Consider the following 11,665-nt stretch of genomic DNA (forward strand, 5'->3'; position numbering starts at 1 on the left):
AATAAAGATGTTTTGACCTTTACAGTTCAGATTGAAATGTCCCTTAACAAATAGAACGCGTTTGTATAATAATGATAAGTCATTTCGCCTTGTTATGTAACCATAGTTAGTGATGTTCAAATATCTATATAGTGATAAAACAATAGGTACATTAATATTAAATTTTTTTAGACAAAAATTCATCGTTATAATAAAATAAAAGTTTTTTTTATGTATCTTTTTTTTGAAGCAAAACTTTTTTACGCGCGCTTGACTTTGGGGATACTTAGTATTAGGGAGTATGGTGGTATATAGGGAGCTGGTGAATGTGTGACGAGAGCGAACGAAAAGTGTGACAGAGCGAACTGCGAATTAAGACGGAGATGTAAGTTAGTGAAGTTAGAAAGAGAGAGAGTTAGGTTTCGTAAGTTTTATTTCAGTCGTGTGGCCTAGAGCGCACTCGTTTATTTTATTTTGTCTTTAAATATTAAAAAAAAAGTTGATAACAAATTATCGCAAATAAAATTACAAAAATTAATACTAGGAACAAAGAAATGAATAAGACACCCAATGAATTACCAGCCAATAATTCAAAGGGCATCAAAATGTTGAAAAATATAAGACAATCATAAAAAAATTAATCGATCGTACATCAATTTAGCCTGTACGTACCGCTGCTAGGCATATCCCTCTTTCTCCACGTAGGAGGAGTATTAGAGCTTAATTCACCAAACTCCACTCCGATTGACGGGTAAAAATATTATTATTCTAAATATCTTTTTCAATTGACACAGTACTCTAGTATGATAGCTATGCTAGTACCTTTTAAAATAAATTAAAATCGGCTGATATATACTTAACCTGAATCGACACAAGTGCGAAAACCCGTCATTCCTTATTTACTTCGTATCCTGTGACACGGGAACATTAACGCTTTACATACATACTGTAATGTTTATTTTTATTTTTTAATTTTATTGGTTTATTTTGATTATTTTTTTTTTTATTAAATATATATTTTTAATTGAATTGATTTAATTTGACAGTAAATATTAATATTTACTGTCAAATTAAATCAAATCAAAAATAACTTTGTTCAAATTGGCCTCAAAAGCACTTTCGAATCGTCATTTTACAAATTAAAATTTTAAAGCAATTATTTTTTAAAAGTGAAGTTACCGCCAAGAATCCGCAAGAAACTCCGCAGTTACTCTTTTGAACGCAGTTACTATATTTCATATATTCTAAATACGTCAAAAAAAGTCCATATTTTTTACTTTTTGAATATTAAAAAAAAAAAACATTTTTCGCTCATTTAAACATGTTACAAAATATAATATACTAGTGAAACGCCCCGGCTTCGCACGGTATTACGCATGTATTATACATATAAACCTTCCTCTTCAATCACTCTATCTATTAAAAAAAAAAACGCATCAAAATCCGTTGCGTAGTTTTAAAGATTTAAGCATACATAGGGACAGAGAAAGCGACTTTGTTTTATGCTATGTAGTGATTTCACAGAAAACATTTAACGAACAATACTTGATTTATTTTCGTAAAAATTATAGCTACAAACTCAGACATATACCGTTTCAGTACAATGCCATTTTGTAACAAATCAACATTTTATTCTAGACCATGACGAGGCAGAATTCGTAGCGTTTTTCATGACATACGTTTTATGAAGCCTTTTTCAGACAGTCAAAAAACTGACACAAGGTCACTGACCCGTCGTAAGATCGGGAGCTTTACGAGCTTTCGTGTTGGAATTATTGAAATGATATTTAATAATCATTCGTCTGGTTCGAGAATTGTCTTCGCTGTTTGGTTTTCGTTCGAAGCGAAATGAGAGGGTGAAATCGCTTTGATTTTTGTATTAATTTTTCATTTTTATTTTATTTTGAATTTTCTATTACGAAATAATTATTATTGATTGTCTCGTAATGGATTTCGATATGATTTATTTTTGTAAATAATTTTCTTATGTAGATTACAATTAAAAAAATAAATAATGAAATTCAAACTTAATAATTATTATTTAATTGAAAATTATGTTTTGGTTTAAAGTTACAAAATATAAGAATGAAGGAATAAAGCAATTGTACTTAATTAAACTAAATTACATTACTTTAAAATAAAACTCGCACGAATGTATTTAAAACCTCTACAAATACTTACAATGTAACGATGAATTTTTGTCTTTTACGAACTTATGAGGAAAAACGGAAACGGGAAAACGTTGACATAAATTAATATCACACCTTCGGATAAGCACACATTTTATGCATAACACTAAAGAGGAATTCGCGTTGGACTAGTAATTTAGTTAGTTAATAATATATTTATAACAAGCGACATCTGTCTGTTCATATTTTTTTACACGATTAATAATCACCAACATATTATACATTATAACCTTTACCGAAACACGCTGCATCTTATGGTATAAGTATTATTCTGATCGGTTCAGTAGTTTTCGCGGTATAACCGACCAAAAAAAGAGCCTTTCCATTTATTAGCATAGATTGTCAATGCTACGCTAATTTAACAGGAGTTTCAAAAGAAAATTGTCTATAAATGCTATAATAATTTCTATAAAATTAACAGCTCAAGGAAGTCATTACTATTAAAATTATAATATAAAAATATTTGCAAGTGATTTTCTTTTCGTAATTTGTAAAATGACAATACAAAATACTCTTGGAGCCCACTTAAACAAAGTAATTTTAGATTTGTATTTAAAAAATATATATATATAATATTTGCATTTATTTTTATTTAAAAAAAAATAGCTAGAATAGTCATCCATTACCTATAATACAAGCATATTACAATTATTCTACTTGTCCGATCTCTACTACTCTGCGTCGATGCGGCTATAAAGCGTATATAACGCTAAAACCAATGAGCGGAGCAGCGATGAAGAATGTTTCAAAATCAGGTTTTTTTTCTTTTGAGTGCTTCCCCAGTTAGCCAAAAGTAACTATTCCACGCGGACGAAGTCGCGGACAGAAGCAAGTTTATCATAAATTTATTATACCGTACATCTATGTTGACACTAGACCATTTCCTTTGTCTAAGGGTGCCTGGAAAAGATCGTTTTTTAGCGATAAGGCCACCCTTTGTACTTAATGAATATATTGTTAATATTTTTCTTTCTTTGCTATGTAATATTTCTGTTTTAGGTACACAATAAAATTTATTATTATTATTATTATTACTGCTTAGTTTAAGAACAGATGACCGTGTGTATATGTCACTAAGCAAAATATCTCTTTGGGGGTGTCAATCTAGCAATAATAGTATTGAAACGAAGTTCCTTAAGGGGCATTGCGGAGAGGTACCCTAGCCAGCAAAAAATCCGTAACGTTAAATAAAAGCGTAAGATTCTTAGGAGTAGTCGTGTATGATGGCAGTGTCTAATGTATAGTCTACGACTACGTGATAACTGATATTATAATAATCATGATATACCTTTTTAAAATCCTTGTATTGTGCCCTTCAATTTGATACCCATATTGTAGTATTCGAGAAAAAAATTTTTTTTTCATTAAATACAATGGCTTCGCGCAGCCGCCATGTTTGATTTTTTTTTAATGTCACCTATCTAAGAACACTTGGGCAGCTAAGACGAACCTAACGATACCTCAATTATGTAAATCCGTTCAGTGGTTCTGGAAATATGAGGTAGTAAAGAATATTACATACAAATATACATACATACAAGATACGCGCGAAAAACATAACCCTTCCTTGGCAGTCAGGTAATTATATCATTCGTTAATTATATATTTTTATAAATCGTTGTAAATAAGTTAAAGGTGTTAAGATAATTTTGTAACGCAGGTTTTTTGATTTTCATCAATAAAAAATCATAATAAAAAATGTATACCCGAATAGTTCCTTAAACTTTGAATAGAACTTGAAATTAACATTTTATAATAAGGAACTCCATTCCTATCTGGTGTCCCACGACTCCACACGATTTTTTAACTAATTTAGTAGAATCACTCTACTGTCACACAACCTGTGTTTCCCAATCCACTAATTACGTTCGAACTTGTCAAACAAGACTTACTTTGTTACGTAAGTTCCTTAGTGTTGACTATTGTATGTAATAAATTAAGATGCGTCTGTTTACATAGCAACAGGTAATTTATTAGGTAAATTACTAAAGATTTGACTTCAATACTAGATAAGCGAAATAGCCTTAGCATATGAAACTTTTGCATATTTTATAGATTTTTTTCTTATTTTTTTTTTATGCGAATCGAATAAAAATAATAAATAAATAAATATCTAATAACACACACGGTCGTCTGTTCCTACGGTAAGTAATTTGATGCTTGTGTTATAGGTAACAGCCGACTGGTATAGCAACATATTTCTTGATAAATATTCTTAGAATAAATACATATAGAGAGCCAGACTCAGGCGGGAATCAAACTCGTAACCCGCGGAGCAGAAAGCAGGGCCACTACAAACTGTGCCAACGGGCTAGTCAAAAGTCTAATTACGATTGCTTTGCTTATGTTGCAGCGGTTGAAAACAGAAAATAAATTAATTATAAAAATAGTGCTGTACAGTCGAAAAATGAAAATAAATAAAAATTAAAAGTACGAAAATTCTGAATTAAAGTTAAGCGTTCAATGTCTGTACCGTAAGTATACCAGGTTTTGGTTTTCATTTTATGTCTCAAGTAACTAAACACCTTCGAAATCAATTATTCTTTATAGAACTGAATTACTAGTCAAACAAATTACTTTTAATTTATGAGACATTATATCGCTTTTTCTTCTAGTGTGTTCCCTTGCTATTTATTTAAAAAAAATCCCGATGTATTTTAATACATTTTGAAGTGAAACTTTTTAGAATCGCTGTGATTCGAAACTCGATGAAACAAAAAATGCGTCACAATAAAGAAACAGGTAAATGAGAGAATGAGATAGAAAACTTTACTGGTCAAAATGACGCGCTTTGCGTGGCGCTTACGACCTTTTTCGCGAGACTGTAATCATCGTCGATACTACAAATTCCTACGACTTTACAAAAGTTTCACTTCTGCTGTTTCTGTTCTGTGTAATTCACACACACAGACACATACACATGCACGCACGCACACACACACAGGCACTTTTTAAACTAATATTAGGTACTCTTTTTAGACATCTTAAAGTTAAGAAAATGAAGGTCTTACGGTCACCTCTATGAGCTATCGCAATTATTTCTCTCATGCTGTTCTCGTGTTCCGGGGGGCGCTCGTGGTGCGGGTCGGCCGCCCGGGCCAGTATCTGTCTCACAACGTCACGTGGAGGAGCGCCCTGGGGCGTTGGCCTCGCTGAAAGGCCCAGCTGGAAGAAAACGTGTCATTACAATTTGTGAGATTGATTGACGAAATTAATACTATCAGAAAATACAAAAAATGAACGTAATTCTGTCTCTAGCCGTATAGTCAACACAAATCATATGTTTTATTCAGAAATATTTGTGTTCAACATGTCAAAACACACACGCACACATAAGCAAACAATTGAATTCTCAACTTAATGTTTTGGAAGCATTTATCAAATTCGTCACCTGGTTGGTGAAATACTTAAGCCCAAAATGTGTAATCCTATTTTGGTTTTTAGCACTTGTTATACAATATCTTATGTAAGACTAGCTGTGGTTTTCAATCAATACAATCGCGAAGAACGAAAACATAAAACCTGCACGTGTAAGGAAATATTCTGAATCGTACGAGTTATGCGTCTTTTATTGTCCAAACCATCTCGACTAGTTGAAAATTTTCCTCAATAATTGTGTTTTCAAACAAAAAAAGGAGTGTGCTTTAGACCACATGACTGAAGTTAAACTTCTGCACAATAGGCCTGCACTGAGTCTTAGATATGAGAAATGTAACTGGCTATGTGAGAAAGAGAGAAAGCAAAAGTGTGGTCACATCTCTCTATCTTGCTACGTTCGTCTTGCTCGATCACACTTCGTAACGCGCTCGTCACGCCTTTACCAGCTTACTCCCCAAGTAAAGCGTGCGTATAGAAGTTTTACTTCGCAAACCGACTTCAATTTACATTACGAAGTAGTAAAATAAGGAGGTCATTGGCGTAGTTGAAGTGAATCAAATACGCATCAAAAACTACTGGACAGACATTGCTCCAACTTAATTGTCACCACACGACCAGCTTTCGGATTCAAAGAGAATTATCAATAACAGTGCACTTACTATACCCTACATCAGGGATAGACAGGGATCAGGGCCCCGGGCCGCGATACGGCCTGCGATGGCAATGAACAAATTACAGATAGAAGAATTATGATTGATACGCCCCGGGGGCCGGATACGGCCTACGATGGCAATGTGTCACAGAAAGAAAAATTATGTCTTCACTCGATTCCTCTACGGAAGTTTTAAAATAATAATTCAGTATATTTTTTTTTATATTTCAATTTGGCCGGCCTACATATTCTAAATTATTATATTATATAATATGTGACCCCCTGCAAAATTGAGTTTGACAGCCCAGCCTTAGACCCTTGTTTTTTTTAAGTCGCTCGAAAAAACCAAAGCGACTTGAAAAAACAATATTCTTCAACTTTAAGTAAACTGTGTCAGTACGTCTTGGGTTTGTAAGTTTCAGCTATTTATCTTGCAAAATGGAAAGTTTTCATAGTATTATTAAAGTTTCACAGTCGAATAACTTGATTGATACTTTGTAAACATAATTATGTTCGTTTTTTATTTTATCTTTGACTTGGGTTTCGATTTGTTGAGCGTGTCTTGAAGTTTTGAGTTCTTAAAGTTAATAGGAACGTGACTTCTTAGCAACTACTTATGGGTATTTTTTTAAATATAACTAAGTCGGCAAACAAGCGTATAGGTCACCTAATATACGATTGCCGTAGCTTATAGACGTCTGCAACACCAGAAGCATCGCTAGCGCATTGCCGACCCAATTCCACCCAGGAGCTCTAGTCACTTTACTAACCACAGAAACACAACACTGCTTGAAAGCAGTATTATTTAGCTGTGATCTTCTGTAAGGTCGAGGTACTACCCCAGTCGGGCTGCTCCATATTTTGAGCAGGAAATTCCTGCTGTGCCCTACCTCAGTGAAACCACACCACATAGTGAAAACACACACTACCACAGTAGCACTGAACACAGGTGACCAAATCAACGAATGCTACTAAACTGAAAATGAAAATGATCAGACTATAATTTTAAATATCTTGTTGCCCTAAAAGTAAGGTTCTTTTATACAGTTTTTTAAAACTTGATTGACTGTTAAATTACGTAGTGGCAAGTTATTCCAACACTTCGTTTCGTCGCAGCATATTTAAAGTGACCGCGAAATGTGGCTGTACGGTGCATGGGCAAGCTCAGGGCATACTGAGATGACCTTGTGCATTGCGCGGTGTTAACGTCTCGTGTGCTTAATGACTCCAAATAACACTGTGGCTAAGTGTAATCGCCTACAGTTCTCCATTTTTTAAATGGACGCCCGATTCAGGTAATAAGTGACATGATCTCACCGCGGTATATATAGTAGCGTGCACAGGCGTTTTGAACCCTTTGTATGGACACTTTTGTACTTTCTAGTAATCGTGGCCCTATAACGACATCAATGCAGTTTAGTGCTTGAACGATAGGTAGATTTGTATATCGTCAGCATATATGTGATACCTACAATTTCGTATAGATTTAATTATGTTTTCCGAATATGCTGAATAATATGGGTCCAGTTTTCTGATATAGTTGTAGATTGGAATTATCAACTCAAACATTTAGTATCTCTCATCCATGTTTCTTGTACTTTCATTCCTTGTGACCAGAAATATGTAGCCGCATTCAGCTTGTAACATCCCACTGCTGGGCATAGACCTCTTTCTCTGTATAGGAGAAGTGTTGAAGCTTAATTCACCATGCTGCTCCACTGTGGGTTAGCGGATATGTTCCTTACAATTAGTAACGATCGTTATCGAGTATTTATGATAACAACCAGGTCAGACGGCTTAACATGCTGTCCGAGGAACGCTGGGAAGACTGAAAGGGACAGACATCCAAACTAGAAAGAAATATTTGTAGAAATACAAATATCCATCTCGAGCGTGAATCGATCCTGCAAACCGTCGGTGTTTTAGGCCCACTACATCAGAGTGTTTGTTATAATATGTCCTCATACCTTGGTAAGTATCTGTGCCTTGATGTGCTCGAGTCTTTCTGGCTCGATATCGATGATCGGGGCCTCGAAAACAGCGGCGGCGACGCGCGGCCGGCTCGGCGCGAGCGCGAGCGCCGCACACAGCAGGAGGCAGGCGCGCATGGGCGCCTAGCCGAGCGCGCTCAGCCCGCGCCATCGACGCCGCGCCCGAGCGACATCTCTGACCCTGAGAAATTAAATTAAATTTTTAATCTTTGTAGTACACCATTAACAGAAACAATAAAACATAATTGTAAACATTTTTTGAATATCATATCAAAAATTGACCGCTCCAGCGGGGTTCGAACCCGCGTCTCCGACTGACTGTGTCGGCGCTCTAGCCAATTAAGCTATGGAACGATGTACCCGCTAGATCGAAATTTTTGATATGATGATTTTTATATTCGGTTTAAGCGAACGCGGATTCGAACCCCGTTGGAGCGGTCAATTTTTGATATGATATTCAAAAAATGTTTAGAATTCCTAATGTGTGGGTAACACAAAAATAAAATCGTAGATAAAACATAATTGTGTTTGCTGGCAAACGAAAAAAAACCGACTTCAATTACATTGACAAATAATACAACGTAACACGAAAAAACAGTCAAGTAAATATGCGTTATCAAGGATTACTCAAAAAGTAGAAATTCGATCAAATTTTAATGAGACCACATGACGAAACATTAGCTTTCGATCAAAGTAAGAATTATCAAAATCGGTACACCCAGTGAAAAGTTATGTCCTCTACAGTTCGACGAAAAAATCTTCAATGAAATACGCATCATTAGAGATAGCTCAAAAAGCATCCGTCAGATCTCAATCAAATTTAAATGGAACCACACGACAAACAGCTTTGAAGCAAAATACACACAAAAAAAAACTGTTGAATTGAGAACCTCCTCCTTTTTTAAGTCGGTTAAGGTTCGTCTGGGAATAATTTTTCAGTAATTAAAAAATCTATTAAAAACTTTAATCCATACAGATAAAATAATTAAATTAAGCACAGTATTAACGACGCTACTCCGGTTTCGTATAAAACTTTCTAAAGTCACTTTATTTGGGTACATAAAATGGTATCGAGGTCAAACAGCGCGAAACTATCTGAGCGATTAAAAACTTTAGGATTTACTGCATAAAACCGTCCGCTTACGTCAAGAGCATTTATTCTGTTGATTATTGACAGATGAAGTTTTATAGCTGAGCTTGGTTTTAGCGAATATTATTATCAAAAATAATAGAAGAAGAAGACTATTATTATCATAACTTTTTGTGTTTAAGACAAGCTGTGCTCGCGACTTCGATCGCGTGGGATTTAACAAAAAAGTTATTTTTCAGTACACAGAGTTATAAAATATATACGTTTCTAAAATCAAAATAGCCTAAGTTACTCCGTATCACATCAGCTATCTGCCAGCGAAAGTCCCATCAAAATCGGTCCAGCCGTTTCAGATTTTGGCCGACACAAACAGACAGACAGACGGACAAAAATTGTAAAAAATGTTATTTATGGTATATGTACCGTGTATACATCCATATTTAGTAAAAACCGATTATTTTAATAGTACAACCAGACACTCTAAAGTTATATATTTGTATAGATTACACGATTTTTAGGTTTTAGTTCATCTCTAAAAGAAACGTAATGCATCTTATCGTATAACTATTATTCCTATCGGTCCAGTAGTTTTCGACGTATAACCAGAAAGCAGTATTATTTATCTGTGATCTTCTGTAAGGTCAAGGTACTTCCCCAGTCAGGCTGCTCCAGATTTTGAGCAGGATATGCCTTATATAAACTAACAATGCTGTAACTAATATTCATTTAGTTATTTTATGAATATAATGCCTGTGAAATTAAAATTATAACTAACAAAAGAACATAACTAAGATGTGAACAATGCTACAAGATACAGTTCACATTTCATTAGGGTAAAGGTAAAAGGTCTTGTAACTCGAAGCCGGGAATATTTACAATTTAGTTATATTTATAAAACAAACAATCTAACAAAACAAAACAAGAACAATCAATCATCATTATAACCTAAAACATTTAAATAAAGAACAATCCCGAACCCTCCCACCCTCCTAAATGATTCCTAGAACTTCTAAAATAGAATTCAAAACGCTCGATTTACCTTTCGCAATGAAAACGCCGTTTATTACTGTGAAGGCGAAATTAGCCCCTAAAGTACGGTCTAAGTTAAAAACTGTTGAGATTATTTATCAGCAAATAATATTTGTATAAGTATAATTTTGTTTGCTTGCAAACAAAAAAAAACCGATTTCAATGGCATCGACAAGTAATACAACGTATCATCATCATCATCATCATTAGAGCCTATACAGTCCACTGCTGGACTAGGCCTCCACAAGTTTACGCCAAAAATAACGTGAACTCATGTGTTTTACCCTTAACCACGTACGTTGTCTTACCGAAGACGTCTTCGGCCTGTGTATTTCAAAGCCAGCAGCTGGATGGTTATCCCGCCAACGGTCAGCTTTTTAAGTTCCAAGATGGTAGCGGAACTGTGTTATTCCTTAGTCACCTCTTACGACACCCACGGGAAGAGAGGGGGTGGCTATATTCTTTAGTACCGTAGCCACACAGTACAATACAAAGTAGTTAGACGAAAAAACAGTTAAGTGAATATTGGTAGAGATAACACAAAAGTACAAGTCAGATCTCGATTTATTATAAATAAGACCACGCGATAAGGATCTTTTATTTAAAAAATCATCAAAATCAGTTTACCTAGTGAAAACACATAAAAATACAGCCGATTTCAGAACTTCCTCCTTTTTATGAAGTCGGTTTAAAACGTCCTTACACAATGATGCAAAGTAATTGTAATGCGTATTAGCTATACAATTAAATAAAATTAGAGTGTCTGTTTTATAATATTAAATTGACTGATTTTAACTAAATTCATATTTGTATGTATACACGGTGCATATACCAAAATAACATTTTTTATAATTTTTGTCTGTCTGTTTGTTCCGGCTAATATCTGAAACAGCTGGACCGATTTTGACGGGACTTTCACTGGCAGATAGCTGATGTAATAAGGAGTAACTTAGGCTACTTTTAAATTAGAAATTTATTTATTTTATAATATTGCGAACTGAAAAATAACTTTTTTGTTAAATTCCACGCGGACGAAATCTTGGGCATAGCTAGTTCTAAGGTAATTTGATAATTAAACGAATCCATCATTTTTATTGAAATATTTTAATGTCGAAAGTGATGTCGATGTTACCTGATAACTTCACGATTTTCGTAAATTACTTTACTAAGGTACAATGATCGCTTATCGCTAGTAACTTAGGCGATACCATCACCGACAATGGACCGAGGTTATGAATTACGGCCCATACGTTCACCTGTTAAAGGAGTAGCCGTTATAGCCCCTACTTAATGTTTCCGCCAGGTACTGTAACTTTTGTGAATTATTTTCCTTCCTTTTAATATTTTTTATAGATAA

This window comes from Melitaea cinxia, chromosome 26, assembly GCF_905220565.1.
Source record: "Melitaea cinxia chromosome 26, ilMelCinx1.1, whole genome shotgun sequence".
NCBI lineage: Eukaryota > Metazoa > Arthropoda > Insecta > Lepidoptera > Nymphalidae > Melitaea > Melitaea cinxia.